A 15320-nucleotide genomic window follows, 5' to 3' on the forward strand; every position below is an offset into this window, starting at 1 on the left:
GCAGGCAGCCCTGAGCTCTGAGAGAGAGGAGCCTGAGTGGGACCAGGGGCTGAGCATCAGCGTGGAGGAGTGGTGGTGGGACTGCCTGCAGATGCTGCGTGGAAACACGCTGGTGACACCGGCCAACATTTCTGGCCAGCTGGACCCGTCTCCTTTCCCAGAAAGCCTCTGCTTGCTGATCCTGGACAGACTCCTTCACGGGGCAGTATGTCCATCAGCAGAGGCCCAGGACCCATTTCCAGCACTGAATGGGGCTGAATGCAGTCCTCTCCCCTCAGAGCCTGGTTTGGGAAACGCTCAGCAAACTCATTGGATGTTATTCTCACAGCTACCCCCGGCAGCCACTTGGAGAAGCTGTACAGTGCCGTACTGCGTTTCCTTCACGACAGAGAGAGCCCAGTGTGCTGAGAGATGGCTGTGGTCCTACTGGCCAGCTTGGCACAGGAAGAAAGCCTGGCAGCGAGAGCAATTGCCTTGCAGGAGGGGAGCGTTGGCAACTTGCTGGGCTTCTTGGAGGACAGCCTGGCTGCCGCACAGTGCCAGCAGAGCCAGGCCGGCCGGTGCACAAGAAGAACTCAACCTGCGAGCCGACGAGCTGTGGGATGCAAGACCCTGTGTGCGTGTACGTGAGCGCAGAACTGAGAAACCGACTGTTGCTCTTTATTTATGCACAACCATCTCAGAAGCCCCTGTCTGTCCAGCACTGTCCGGCTTCTCCCTTGGGGGGATGACGTCGCCATTCCCTTTCCCCTTCTCCTGCTCTTCACATTTGTCATGAATCCCTTATTAAAAGAGAGAAAGTTCTATCTACATGGAGGACTTCTGAATTTTATTTTAACCAAAGTTACTGTCTTTTACTGTGAGTGTGGGGAGAACAACTTGTCCCCCGTCCCCCACTCCTTTCTAGTATGGGGAGTTAGCGAGCTGATGACCTGCAGAGCGAGACAGGTATTTAATCCCTTGCCAGGCACCCCTCCCTGGGGGAAGCTGTACAGGTCTCTGCCTTTTAAGTCATTGCTGCCTCAGCAGCCAATCGACTTGCAGTTTAATTTTCCTGTTTTTTTTTCTTTCTAATTGATGTGTGAGAAAGTTCTAGGACTTTCAGCTGAAGTTGCTGATGAAGAAACACAGCTGTGATTTGTCAGTGATGACTTCTGCACTGGGAACCCAGAGCTGCTGGGGAGGGAAGAGAGGGGACACTAAGGATGATGTTGGGGTCCCAGAGCCACTTGGACAGGGACCAAAGGGACATGGGGACACAGAACCACCATGGAGGGAACACTGGGGGGACGCTGGGTGTACCAAAACCACCAAGGAACGTCAGGAGAACAAGGGAGGGATTTGGGTCCCCATTAGAGGGGCATAATGTGGGCATCCCATTGGGGTTAGGGGCTCCTGGAGGTCCTGATTTTTTGGGGGATGCGGTCTTACTGGGAAGGTTTGGAGGTCTCTCATCGGGACAGGGCTCCTATATGATTTGTTGGAGGGGGTCTTATTGGGCTTGGGAGGATTGGGGACTCCCATTGTGGTTGGGGTTCCCATTGGGTTGTGGGGCTCATTGGACTCCTGTTTTATTGGAGGGAGTCCTAATAAGGACAGGGAGGGTCTGTGGGTTCACATGGGTCCTGTCTTTTTCCAGGGGGCCTTATTGGATTTGGGAGGATATGGGTAGTCGCACTGAGGTTGGAGATCTTATTGGCCTTAGGGGATTTTGGAGGGGTTGAGGGGGTCCCATGGAGGTTGAGGGGCCTTGGGGGGACATGCAGGCATCCCATAGGGGTTGGGGTCCCAGGGTTTGCAGTGGCCCCCCAGAGACCTGCAGACTGGAGCTCCAGCTCCAACCCTTCCATGGGAAAGAACCTCCTGCAGGGCAGAGCACAACTGGCTACAAACATGTGGTGTGGAACACACCGCCTTCTGTCCCTTTTCTGATTTTCCAGGAGGGAGATGCCCCCTTTTCCAGGGTGTTTCTCTCTCTTTTTTTTTTTTTTTAACTTTTCTTCCTCATCTCCTGACCACCCACTGCTCCCAGTGTCCTCTGATGTCCCCAGTAGCTCCTGATGTCCCCCAGGCCCCAAGATGTCCTAAGCACGTACCCAGCACAGCCCCAGTGGTGACCTCCATTTTTTCCCCCAAAATGGGACTTCCCCAGCGTCCCTGGTGCTGTCCTGGAGTGTCCCCACAATGTCCCCTATTGACTTGGGGGCATTCTTGGGGTCAGTCCAGACTTCCTTAGTGGGAACATTTCAGGGCATTCCCCCTCCTGCTGTCCCCACGTAGACACTGTATCCCCAGCCTCCAGGGACAAACTGGAGGATCAGTGTTCAGTGTGTCCTTGAAGATTATTGGGGAAATTCTCACCCACTTGTCCCCAGTGCCCACAGGCTCTTGTGTTCCCACAGCTCCCCATTGTCCCTGGTGGGACAGGGACATCATATTGTCCTCCAGACAAGGAGGTCCTACCAGGCTTTCCCAGATGGGACACAGGGACATCCCAGTGTCCCAGTCTTGGGACAGGTCAGACTCTCCAGCATTTGATCCTCCCCTCATCTTTCAGCACTGTCCCTGAGGCCACCACAGTGTTCCCCAAGGCTTGGGCACTGGCAGGAAAACCTCGGGTCACCTCCAGCTTGTGGGTGACAGCAGCCACCAGGATCTGGAGGTGGTTGCTCACCTCCTCCAACATCTCCCTGATGGTGGAAGCAGCACTGATGGCTTCTCTGGCCTTGGTGGCAGCAGCAGTGCTGGTGGCAGTGGTCCAGGCCAGGTGTGACAGTGAGACATTTGGTGACACTTGTGGTTGATGGCAGTAGCCAGGTGGCTCTCGAATATATTCCACAAACCACAGGGCCACCCAGCAGAGGATGATGCTATTCTGGGACATCAGGAAAAGGCAACGGGTGGGGGGTTAGAGATTGCCTGCCCAACTGGCTGCTTACCTCCACCAGAGAAGTGGGGACAAGGGCCTTGCTCAGGCTGGCAATGCTCCCCACAACACATCGTCACTCTCTGGGATTTGGTGAAGGGCAACAGGTCGGAGAAGAGAAAAGCTGCTGGTCTGCAGTGAGATGAGATCACAGCTCCCAGAGTGGAAGCTCTTTCATGCACCTGACAGGGTTTACACAGTGTGCCATGGGAAAAGCCTGGAATGGGGGTCCACCAGCCTCATGGCCACAAGAACAACTACGAGACAGATCTACTGTGGTCACCCACCATCACCCCAGTCCTCAGCTCCTCCAAAATGGCATACAGTCCATTGGGAAGACAGAAGAAGAGAAATTCAATGCTGAGCTCCCTTTTCCTGGTTCCAGCTGAGACAGAGTTAATAGCACACTGATGCTGTGGTTGTTGCTGAGCAATAGATGCTAACCCAGGGCTGGGTCGGGCTGCTCTGTGGGGAAAGAGCCATTGCCATGATGTGGGGTAGAACCAAGGTTAGTCCATACCTCTGCTCAGGGAAGTAGCCAGGCCTTGGCCAGTGCATAGTGAATATCTGTGCGTCTGTACATTTATCTGCACTTCTTGCTATCTTCTTACTTATCTCTTCTCCATTTCTGTCTTAGTAAGTAGTTTTTATCTCAACTCACTCTGACTCATCCCTACTGCTCTGAAGGACTGTTACTACAAATGGAGCCCAGAGTCATGGGTTAAATTAACTCCATGGGCAATTTACAGGGATGGTCCATAAGCCACAGGAATGATATTTGTGTGTACACATCAAGAAGATAGGTGATGGTAATTTGTTAGGATGTGTGGGAAATTGTGGGACCTGAGCGTGATGTAAACGATATGGAATAAGAGGTGGATGCTGTCTAAGTTTCACCTGGGACAGAGTTCGTGCAACAGGAAGCTGGGCTGGATCTCTGCCCTGAGACATGCTACTCAAGAGCCCCATTGGCACGGAGTGATCTGCAGGGTTTGGATCTCCCCTGCCTGATCCCTCCTCCTGTGGGCTCACTGAGGCTGCGGCCTGCAGAGCACCCACAGGACATCTCATTCTGCCCATTGTCACAACCAGAATGTGGTGCTCCAGCTGTCCCTCAGAACACACAGCTTGTTTCAAGAGTTGTTTTTGGTGTCATGGCCAGCACACAGGGTGGGACACTGTCGGAAGGATACGTGCTCACGACAGAGGCTGAGCAACAGCAGCAAGGCTATAGGGCTCCTGGTCATGATTGCCTCTGCAGGGCAATGTCATACCCACATCAGCTCCCATCAGTCCCCATCCATCCTCTGAACTATTCAGCCATTGCTGGGCAGCTCTGTGCCGGCCGTGCCCATCGGGGAGGGAAGCAGACCAAGACGGATAGGAATGAGTGTTGCTAAACCCCCTCCGTGGAAGTCTGTGGGTGTGCAAAATGCTTGGAATGACAATGGCGCACTTCCAAAGGCACCAGGTGTGTCCAGGTATGCCCAAGGATGGCAGGAATCCCTCTCCAGCCTCCCTTCCCTGTGCCCTGCTGCATGCCTGCTGCCTCCATGGTGACACATGGCAGACACTTATTTGCCTGCAGATACAGAGACAGCACGCAGAGACTGCGAGAGAGTCAGCTCTGGCCCACATTTTATTTGGTCTATTTAAGGTGAGAAGTAAGACAGTGAGGTAAAGTAGGACAGAGGGAGGGCCTCATCCTTGCCCATCTCCTTCACTGTCGGTGGACTAACAGCAGTTCTCAGGGTAACTGTCCCAACCCCAAACCGTCTTAGAGTCCTCTCTGTGAGTTGGGAAAATGGCATTTTATGGCCTTGTTCTCTCCAGGCTGGTTGATGCTGCAATGCAGTGTGTCCCATTGGGCCAAAATTGTGTGGGAAAACAAGATGAATGCATGGAGCCCATCCTGGCAATGAGATGCCATGGACAGAAAATCCTGCTCTGGATATATGGGCTTGGCTGAGTCCCTGTCCTGAGACCAAATGCTCAGGACCAGGAAAGTATGTCATCAGAAGAGTAACTGCATGCAAGGCATCTATCCCCCTGTCTACATGTATGTCTGCAAAGCAGGCCCAGCTGTCCCTGCTTCCCCTCTCCACGGGAACTGCCCCTCCTGCTGCTCCCAGAGGCTCCTCTGGCCATAGTGACTTGGGGTGATTCCCCCTCCATCCATCTCTGCCCTGCCTGGGGTCAGTCCCCACAGCAATTCACGGGGCAGGCACGGGCAGCACAGGTAGGCCGCCTTAAACATCCTCTGTGTCGCGCTGCACAAATGACTGCAGGCAGAGGTACGGCAGAGTGAGCACAAAACATTTAATAATTTGATAGACAAAGCAATAAATAAGAGAAATGACAGTAAATAAGAAATACATTTCCAGTTGTAGAGCTTTCCCATTATAAAAATCGTTTTGGATCCCAAATATTTCCACTGGAGGAGGGCATGGGAGTCCAGAGCCAGAAGATACGTCGTGAAGAAAAAAATCAACTCTGTCCCAGTGAGCAGTACTGAATGGAACTCTTTTTGCCTACTCCATAGGAGGAGGACACGTGTTCAGCCTCTAAGCATCATTTCACAAAGCTTGGCTACAGAAGGACGAGGAGTGAGGACGCAGATGGTGATTCAGCCAAATTCAGGGCAAATGCATAGAATCATAAAATGGCCCGGGTTGAAAAGGACCTTAAATATCATCTAGTTTCAACCTCCCTGCCATAGGCTGGGTTGCAATTCACTGGACCATGCTGCCCAGAGCAACATCCAGGCTGTCCATCTCAGGGAGCTTTCCTCAGGGGGAAGAGAAAGGGAAAAGGAGAGGATGTGAGTGCAGCTGGGGAGAAACGGGGGCCACCTGCCCCTCCAACTAGGGCCATAAGGGAACAGGGAATTACAGAGAGCAAGTCAGAGCCTAACTCAGCAGGGCACTTGTGCTGCCATTGTACGGGCTGGCTTGCCAACAGCCACTTTATGTAGGAAAAGTATGGGAATTCCAGGGGTGTCTTGGGCCCTAAAAGTATCCAGCCAACCTCAGGGACAAAGAGGAACCAAAGGCCGAGCACCGGATCTGGGCCAGGTGAAGGCAGCAAAACCTGCCCCATGGTCTTCATCGAGCTCTGAGGCCAGCCTGTCCTGAGTGCCCAAAGTGAAGACGTGAGTGCTGCAGCCACTCAGATCCAGAGCAACAGAATTAGTGAACTTCAGGGCCGAGAGTTCAGGGAGAGCGTGTGGGAAAGCCCTCCGAAGATGTCGGGCTCAGCATCTGAGCGTTCTGAGGCCAGCCTGCCAGAGAAGCCCACCTGCAACGCCTCTGGTGCGGTGCTGCTGGCACACAAGGGGTCCAGGTCTAGGGAGCGCCAGCCACCAAGGAGCAAGCACCAAGGGCTCCTACCGTGTCACGGCAGGCAGCAGCTTGCTGCTTGCTGCTGCCAGCGTCATAATGGGCAAGCCAGCGCTGGCCGTGTGGCAATGGTGTCACAATGGGTTGGTTTGTGATGCGGCCGCCCAGGAGCAGTATAAAAGGGGCTGCGTGCTGCTGGGTCCTGCATCCTGAAGAGCAGCCAGCAGAGGACTGGAAGCGTCTGGAAGGGATGAGCTCCCACATGGCTGTCGCCAACAAGGAGCAACCCGCTGTCGTGAGACGGACCAAGATAAGGTTCTGGGAGGATGGCCCCTCAACGCACTATGCTTTGAGAATGCCAAATGTCACCACCAAAGGTATAAATGTCCACAGCCACCACAGGAGCACTGCTGGCAACAAGCGGGTGACAGCCAGCGCTGTGACAGTCTCGGGGCTGTCTCCGTGTGGGGCTGGGCTCAGAGATGGCGTTTTCCATCTGCCACCTCGCTACCAGCAGTAGCAGCACCAACAAGTGGCAGATGCAGAGCGTGACCTGCTTTTCCTTTGCCCTCCAGAGCGAGTAGCTGTCTGGGATGCGGTGGCCATCTACGTGCAACAGCATCTCCTGCTGCGCAAGGTGGGTCAGCACCTGCTTCCCATTTGTCTGTTTGGAGGGGTGAGAAGTCCCCTTGTCCCTGGGCTGCAGAATGCAATGGCTCTTCCCCTCTCTAGAAAGCAGGAACATCCCCCCAGAAGTCCCACCAAAGCTCACCACCCTACCCTGGCCTGTGCACCTGAACAGTGGGAGAGGGCACAGCAGAACCTGGACAGGGCAACCTCCATCTCTTCTTCCAGCCTTAAAACCTTCAGTCCTTTCTTTCTCCTCCACTCGCAGGGGGTCCGAATTCCATCTCTCGGCTCCTTCGACATCGTCTGCAAATGGTTCAAGGCTAAGGGTGAGACTGTGATTGTGCAGTGGCCTGAGTTTCGCCTGGCCAGGAACCTTGTGGAAAAACACAACCTTGTGTACGATAAAGAATACCTGCCAGGTAAGAGGAGGATTGAACCTTTGCTGGCTGCACGGACAGGGCAAATGGGGCTATCAGCTCCGTTCTCCAAAGCAAACTGCCCCCTCTGTGGAGCCTGTCCAAGTATGGGCTCAACCTGGCCGGTGACCCCAGCGAGTAGCGCATGGGAAGCATGGGCAGAAGGGCCGCTGCATGACCAACTCCATCTCTCTTGTGTGATTTTCCAGGCCATAGGGAGGTGGAGCCCCTCAAATGCGCTGAGGTGGCCGCAGCCGCATCGGTGTCCTGGCAGACAGGGGAGGCCTGCATATACGGCACCACATCCCTCGTCTCCCACTGCCTGACGAAGGGGGAGAACATTGCCTTTGTCCTGAAGGACATAGGAGTTCTCCTCATTGATGGAACACGAGTTCAAATGAAATACTACCGTGACTTCCTGGAGAGGATCTGTGGGAAGGAGGACCTAAAAATAGCTCTTTCCAAGGTAAGGTTTGGGTTTCTCCATGGCCTGGGCAGTCCCACAGCCCTCGCCCTGCCTGCGTGTGATGCACCAGCATCTGGCCAGCTGCTTGGGCAGGCAAGAGCTGCGGTGCTGTCAGCTCTCACTGCCTTGGGCTTCTCCAGCACTCTCCAGTGCTTCAGCCATGACAAGGATGTCCCGCAACCTCCCTGTTCCTCCCCTGCAGGTCCCCTGGTTGAGGGACATGGTGGTTTCCCGGGTGGCGGTGTTGGCCTCCCTGACGTTCTCCGGCCGGGTCATCGTCTTTCCCAAGTGAGTATGTTGGTGGCTGTAGCCTCGCCTTGATGCAGCTCTCAGCTCTTGTTCAGTAGTGTTTATTCCTTGTGAGCATGGGCATCCTGCCATGGGAACACAGGGCAGCATGAGCATCCTTCCTGCAGCAAGGATGATCATGGAATTTGGCCACGAGATTCCACCCTGCCCCACACTCTATGTTTCTCACCAGACTCCCCTGGTGTTTACTGACAGCTAAGGTCGCAGGTCACGTTGCTTAGGGAACCGTCACAGAACAGATTCTCCAGCACTGTTCCCCCTGGAGGCTTCACCTTCTCTCACGAGGGCTCACTTCAACAATCCACATCCAGTAAATATTCCACATAGACATGTGTGTGAGGTACATCAGATGGGAGAGCTAACGGGATTTAGGTGACATTTCCATCCCATCACGGCCTGGATTCCTCTGCTAGGTGACCCCATTTCCCAGGACAGTCCTTGGTGTTGGGATGCAGTCGACACTGGAGCATAATGGCGTTTATGCAATGTGAAAATCTGCCTGTGCACAGGCCACGACGGTGGGCAGAGTGCGCTGCTGGAGCCCTGGGTCACACCAGCGTCTTCTCCTTTTGTACAGGTTTCAACAGGAGTTCGTACCAAAACCACCTCCCAGGAAACCCCGTGAGGCCTCAGAAGTCCCTCCGGACCAGGGCAAGAAAGGTAAAGCAGCTGCCAGCTCCTATCCATACCACACGCAACCGACCTGTGATGGGAAAATCCCCAGTCCACAATCATCCAAAGGCGGTGACTTGTGAAAAGATTCATGCCAGCTCGGCACAGCCTCTTCTCCTCATAATATGAAATCGAGGAGGCAGGGAGTGAGGTTCCCACGGTGCCCGCTTCCCTGGGTACAGCTGGAGGATGGGGGGTCCTAGGCCCTGTCCTTCCCTCAGGAAGTGAGCCCCTGAAAGAGAGGGGAGCAGAGCGGCCCTCTCCGGTCATTTGGGAACAGGCCTGAGCACCCCTGCATGTCACTGGGCCGGCAGTGTCGCAGTGAATCTCCTCTGACGCGATCTCTCCTCCCCACTTCCAGGGACATTCCCTGAATTGCCTCCCTTGCCCGGCTGCGTCCGTGTTACTTTTCTACAAGACCCGGGATCCAGGAAGAAATCAGGTGTCACCACCAAGAAGTCCAGGTGAGACTGGGCGCTTGGCGCTGGGGTCTGCACGGGGTGTTTCACTGACCTGGCAAGAGCCCATTCTCCAGCCCCACGCAGTCAATATTCGGGGCTGCCCAGCAGCTCTGAATGCAGCACATGGAGGGGTGGGATGGAGCTGCCGGGAGCCCTCCGTCTCACAGGACTGGCCACTCTGCTGCCCTCAGCACCGACCCAGCACAGCCCGAGAGCTGTGCGTGGGGAAGGCTGTGTGGCAGCCAAGGGCCCTGTCTCCGGGAAAGGTAATCACCTACTCAGATGCACCCCTCCCACTGTGTCCTTTCAGTCAGCTGCCAGCAACCCCAGAGGGGTCTTCTACCAGAACGCAGCCCGGGAAAAAGAAAGAGGGAAAATCCACTGCGAAAAGCAAAGCAAAGAAGATGGGTCCTGCAAAGGCAGTGGAACCAAAGAGTTACACAGAAGAACACAGAGCAGTGAAAGTCCCCACTCAAGGAGGAGTGCCAGAAAAGGCACAAGCAAACCTCCAGAGCCATAGTGGAGCCCCATCCCCGGTGCAAACACCAATAGCATCTCTATGGTGTCGGAGCTCTGAGACCAGCCTTCTCCAGGAGCCCAATGACAATAAGTCTGGACAGCATCCACCGGGATCCACGTCACAAAAACTGCTCAAGTTAAGGGGTGAGATGTCCAGGCCAGTGCTGGAAAAGCCTCACAAGACAGCTTGGCTGACATCTCACTCTGAGTCCAGCCTGCCTGAGGAGCACACCAGCAAAACCTCTGGTTTTGTGCCGCTGATGCACAGGAGAACCAAGTCATTGCCATGTCAGCCAGCACAGAACGGAGAAGGGCTCCTCTGGCGTGGGATGTCCTCTCCACACTGATCAGGGCACGGGGAGCCCAGCAGAGCCAGAGCTCCACCTTAGGCTGCAGAACAGGTGAGTCATTCCCATCTTGGTGCCACTTCTTTGTAGAAAACAGAGCGCTGTGAAGGGCTGAAGGCTGCTCGCCTATCCTGGTGCAACAGCATTTGACTCGAGCTCTGTCTTTCCCCATGGGTCAGTGTGCTTGAGTGCCATTAGAAGGGGCAGCCTGTCTCCATGATTTGCCTTGTGCCTGCATGGCTCTTGTAAAAACTGTTCCACGGAACTGTAAAGGCTGTTCTGCTTAGCACTGTCTCTCTCCTTTCTGAGTATTAATCAGAGAGGAGATAAAAAGCAGGAGTGTGTGCGTTTACACAGGTACGAGCTGGTTGGATCCTGGCATCAGGGTCCCTTTCCCCATTTTTTTCTGCTCTCAGAGGACAGAAAGCTCTCTTTTGCAGACAGCTTATTGCCAGAATGAAAAGAGTCCATTAATAAACAGCTCCTTAAGATCCCGGCCCTTTATGCAGTGGTTCTCCAGTTGCTTGTAGTGGCCTAAGTTATTTTATGGTCACTGATCCATCTTCCCTTCCTTCCCGTTTTTCTCCTCTCCCAGAGCTGCCTGGCCTGCTGGAAGTCCTAGTGGAGTATTTCCAGCACTGCCTGATGGAGATCTTTGGAATCCTGAAGGAATATGAGGTGGAAGACCCAGGGCAAAGAGCACTCTGTGGGTTGGAGAGCAGCAGCCGGCACTGGCAGATTGGTGGCAGAGATACCACTGAGCACATCCAGACCCACTTTGAGAGCAAGAGGGAGTGCTCCACGGCTGACAGCAAACGAAATGCTAGGGAAGGGGAGGCTCCTCCATCTGACAGCTCCTCAAGCATTCTGGAGGACGAACCTTGCGGCACAGACGAGACACCCCTCTGCCTCATCCGCGACTGGCAGGACTCTCTGGTGAAGCGCTGCACCTGTGTCTCCCACATCATCAGGAGTTTGTCGTTTGTGCTGGGCGGTGACACTGAGATGTGCAAACACGCCGGGCTGCTGCTGATTCTGGGGAAACTGCTGCTCTTACACTATGAGCACCCAGAGCGCAAGCAGGCAGCCCTGAGCTCTGAGAGAGAGGAGCCTGAGTGGGACCAGGGGCTGAGCATCAGCGTGGAGGAGTGGTGGTGGGACTGCCTGCAGATGCTGCGTGGAAACACGCTGGTGACACCGGCCAACATTTCTGGCCAGCTGGACCCGTCTCCTTTCCCAGAAAGCCTCTGCTTGCTGATCCTGGACAGACTCCTTCACGGGGCAGTATGTCCATCAGCAGAGGCCCAGGACCCATTTCCAGCACTGAATGGGGCTGAATGCAGTCCTCTCCCCTCAGAGCCTGGTTTGGGAAACGCTCAGCAAACTCATTGGATGTTATTCTCACAGCTACCCCCGGCAGCCACTTGGAGAAGCTGTACAGTGCCGTACTGCGTTTCCTTCACGACAGAGAGAGCCCAGTGTGCTGAGAGATGGCTGTGGTCCTACTGGCCAGCTTGGCACAGGGGGACAGCCTGGCAGCGAGAGCGATTGCCTTGCAGGAGGGGAGCGTTGGCAACTTGCTGGGCTTCTTGGAGGACAGCCTGGCTGCTGCACAGTGCCAGCAGAGCCAGGCCGGCCGGTGCACAAGAAGAACTCAACCTGCGAGCCGACGAGCATGGAAATGATGCGCCGAGCTGCTTGGGCGCTGCTCGCCCTGGCCAAGGCGGACGAGAACCACTCGCAGCTCACATTGCATGAGTCGCAGCTGTTGGACATCTCTGTGTCGCCTGCAGTGGACTCCTCGATCTCACAAGTTATTTGTGATGTGCTATTTTTCATTGACCGGCCCTGACAGCTGTGGGATGCAAGACCCTGTGTGCGTGTACGTGAGCGCAGAACTGAGAAACCGACTGTTGCTCTTTATTTATGCACAACCATCTCAGAAGCCCCTGTCTGTCCAGCACTGTCCGGCTTCTCCCTTGGGGGGATGACGTCGCCATTCCCTTTCCCCTTCTCCTGCTCTTCACATTTGTCATGAATCCCTTATTAAAAGAGAGAAAGTTCTATCTACATGGAGGACTTCTGAATTTTATTTTAACCAAAGTCACTGTCTTTTACTGTGAGTGTGGGGAGAACAACTTGTCCCCCGTCCCCCACTCCTTTCTAGTATGGGGAGTTAGTGAGCTGATGACCTGCAGAGTGAGACAGGTATTTAATCCCTTGAGGGGTCTAGGGGGGACCTGCAGGGATCCCATAGGGGTTGGGGTCCCAGGGTTTGCAGTGGCCCCCCACAGACCTGCAGACTGGAGCTCCAGCTCCAACCCTTCCATGGGAAAGAACCTCCTGCAGGGCAGAGCACAACTGGCTACAAACATGTGGTGTGGAACACACCGCCTTCTGTCCCTTTCCTGATTTTCCAGGAGGGAGATGCCCCCTTTTCCAGGGTGTTTCTCTTTTTAAAAAAAAACAAAAAACTTTTCTTCCTCATCTCCTGACCACCCACTGCTCCCAGTGTCCTCTGATGTCCCCAGTAGCTCCTGATGTCCCCCAGGCCCCAAGATGTCCTAAGCACGTACCCAGCACAGCCCCAGTGGTGACCTCCATTTTTTCCCCCAAAATGGGACTTCCCCAGCGTCCCTGGTGCTGTCCTGGAGTGTCCCCACAACGTCCCCTATTGACTTGGGGGCATTCTTGGGGTCAGTCCAGACTTCCTTAGCGGGAACATTTCAGGGCATTCCCCCTCCTGCTGTCCCCACGTAGACACTGTATCCCCAGCCTCCAGGGACAAACTGGAGGATCAGTGTTCAGTGTGTCCTTGAAGATTATTGGGGAAATTCTCACCCACTTGTCCCCAGTGCCCACAGGCTCTTGTGTTCCCACAGCTCCCCATTGTCCCTGGTGGGACAGGGACATCATATTGTCCTCCAGACAAGGAGGTCCTACCAGGCTTTCCCAGATGGGACACAGGGACATCCCAGTGTCCCAGTCTTGGGACAGGTCAGACTCTCCAGCATTTGATCCTCCCCTCATCTTTCAGCACTGTCCCTGAGGCCACCACAGTGTTCCCCAAGGCTTGGGCACTGGCAGGAAAACCTTGGGTCACCTCCAGCTTGTGGGTGACAGCAGCCACCAGGATCTGGAGGTGGTTGCTCACCTCCTCCAACATCTCCCTGATGGTGGAAGCAGCACTGATGGCTTCTCTGGCCTTGGTGGCAGCAGCAGTGCTGGTGGCAGTGGTCCAGGCCGGGTGTGATAGTGAGACATTTGGTGACACTTGTGGTTGATGGCAGTAGCCAGGTGGCTCTCGGATATTTCCACAAACCACAGGGCCACCCAGCAGAGGATGATGCTATTCTGGGACATCAGGAAAAGGCAACAGGTGGGGGGTTAGAGATTGCCTGCCCAACTGGCTGCTTACCTCCACCAGAGAAGTGGGGACAAGGGCCTTGCTCAGGCTGGCAATGCTCCCCACAACACATCGTCACTCTCTGGGATTTGGTGAAGGGCAACAGGTTGGAGAAGAGAAAAGCTGCTGGTCTGCAATGAGATGAGATCACAGCTCCCAGAGTGGAAGCTCTTTCATGCACCTGACAGGGTTTACACAGTGTGCCATGCTTCCCCTGACCAGGGGAAAAGCCTGGAATGGGGGTCCACCAGCCTCATGGCCACAAGAACAACTACCAGACAGATCTACTGTGATCACCCACCATCACCCCAGTCCTCAGCTCCTCCAAAATGGCATACAGCCCATTGAGAAGACAGAAGAAGAGAATTTCAATATATTGATATTCCATATCATATGACATCATGTGAAAAAAATTATAAAACTGAATGGGAGTTGGACAGGGGAGGGGCTGCTGCCTCCCCCACCAGCCAGACCTGCCCAGCCCCATGTCCCACACAGCTTGCAGACAGCCCTGCTCCAGGCTCTGATGGCTCAGGGCCAGTAGCGGGACCAGGTCAGGCTGTTCGTTCCCCAGTGCAGGCACGGAGCCCGGCTGGAGCTTGGAGCAGTATCACTGCAGCCATCAGCCCACAGCAGACCGAGGTGAGAGGCTGCTGCTGGGATGAGTTTCAGAGATGGTGGCAGTTTCCTTGGGAAATTTCTCCTTTTTGTTCATGCAACAGGAAGCTGGGCTGGATCTCTGCCCTGAGACATGCTACTCAAGAGCCCCATTGGCACGGAGTGATCTGCAGGGTTTGGATCTCCCCTGCCTGATCCCTCCTCCTGTGGGCTCACTGAGGCTGCGGCCTGCAGAGCACCCACAGGACATCTCATTCTGCCCATTGTCACAACCAGAATGTGGTGCTCCAGCTGTCCCTCAGAACACACCGCTTGTTTCAAGAGTTGTTTTTGGTGTCATGGCCAGCACACAGGGTGGGACACTGTCGGAAGGATACGTGCTCACGACAGAGGCTGAGCAACAGCAGCAAGGCTATAGGGCTCCTGGTCATGATTGCCTCTGCAGGGCAATGTCATACCCACATCAGCTCCCATCAGTCCCCATCCATCCTCTGAACTATTCAGCCATTGCTGGGCAGCTCTGTGCCGGCCGTGCCCATCGGGGAGGGAAGCAGACCAAGACGGATAGGAATGAGTGTTGCTAAACCCCCTCCGTGGAAGTCTGTGGGTGTGCAAAATGCTTGGAATGACAATGGCGCACTTCCAAAGGCACCAGGTGTGTCCAGGTATGCCCAAGGATGGCAGGAATCCCTCTCCAGCCTCCCTTCCCTGTGCCCTGCTGCATGCCTGCTGCCTCCATGGTGACACATGGCAGACACTTATTTGCCTGCAGATACAGAGACAGCACGCAGAGACTGCGAGAGAGTCAGCTCTGGCCCACATTTTATTTGGTCTCCAAGAGAAGCCAAGCAGGGTAATGTCTCAGTGGGAGGAATCCAAATATTTGTGTACAAGTATGATAACCACCAAAAACAAAAATAAGGGTAACTGTCCCAACCCCAAACCGTCTTAGAGTCCTCTCTGTGAGTTGGGAAAACGGCATTTTATGGCCTTGTTCTCTCCTGGCTGGTTGGTGCTGCAATGCAGTGTGTCCCATTGGGCCAAAATTGTGTGGAAAAACAAGATGAATGCATGGAGCCCATCCTGGCAGTGAGATGCCATGGACAGAAAATCCTGCTCTGGATATATGGGCTTGGCTGAGTCCCTGTCCTGAGACCAAACGCTCAGGACCAGGAAAGTATGTCATCAGAAGAGTAACTGCATGCAAGGCAT

General features: G+C 54.6%; 1 long non-coding RNA gene and 1 pseudogene across 1 annotated transcript; both read left to right on the forward strand.

The window, feature by feature from the left end:
* Positions 1 to 8708: 8708 nt before the first annotated feature.
* On the forward strand, positions 8709 to 10763 carry LOC121113451. The gene is made up of 4 exons (XR_005862411.1): positions 8709 to 8745; positions 9119 to 9221; positions 9529 to 10138; positions 10680 to 10763. It is a non-coding gene; the product is annotated as an uncharacterized LOC121113451 (long non-coding RNA).
* Positions 10764 to 10765: 2 nt separating this feature from the next.
* Positions 10766 to 12307, forward strand: LOC121113458 (annotated as a pseudogene).
* Positions 12308 to 15320: the final 3013 nt, after the last annotated feature.

Source organism: Gallus gallus, chromosome 9 (assembly GCF_016699485.2).
Source record: "Gallus gallus isolate bGalGal1 chromosome 9, bGalGal1.mat.broiler.GRCg7b, whole genome shotgun sequence".
Lineage (NCBI taxonomy): Eukaryota > Metazoa > Chordata > Aves > Galliformes > Phasianidae > Gallus > Gallus gallus.